Raw genomic sequence first — 280 nt, forward strand, 5'->3', positions numbered from 1 at the left:
TGGCGGGGGACAGGAGGGAGATGGCCCGGCCCCCCCACAGGCTGCTGCAGGCAGGGGTGCCCCCCGTGGCCCAGCACACGTGGCTGTGCCTGTTGGGGGGAGGCCCCCGAGGGGCCCTGCAGTCCTGAGGCCCTTTGAGGCTGTGGGCAGTAGGCAGTTCTGCAGCTGGTGAATCCTGCCAGACGCCTGTGGGCTGGGCCTGGGGCTCCCGGCCAGCAGATGCCCGGTCCCAGCCCCTGTCTCTCCCCAGGGCGCCATCCTCACCACCATGCTGGCCACC

The 280-nt window shown here is 72.1% G+C and overlaps 1 protein-coding gene across 1 annotated transcript in view; it reads left to right on the forward strand.

Moving 5' to 3' along the window:
* CAMK2B (calcium/calmodulin-dependent protein kinase II beta) overlaps window positions 1-280 on the forward strand; it is a 39,895-nt gene that overhangs the window by 22,872 nt on the left and 16,743 nt on the right. The gene's annotated exons all lie outside the window — the stretch shown is intronic.

This window comes from Myotis brandtii, unplaced genomic scaffold (genome assembly GCF_000412655.1).
Source record: "Myotis brandtii unplaced genomic scaffold, ASM41265v1 scaffold743, whole genome shotgun sequence".
In the NCBI taxonomy this organism is placed as follows: Eukaryota; Metazoa; Chordata; class Mammalia; order Chiroptera; family Vespertilionidae; genus Myotis; species Myotis brandtii.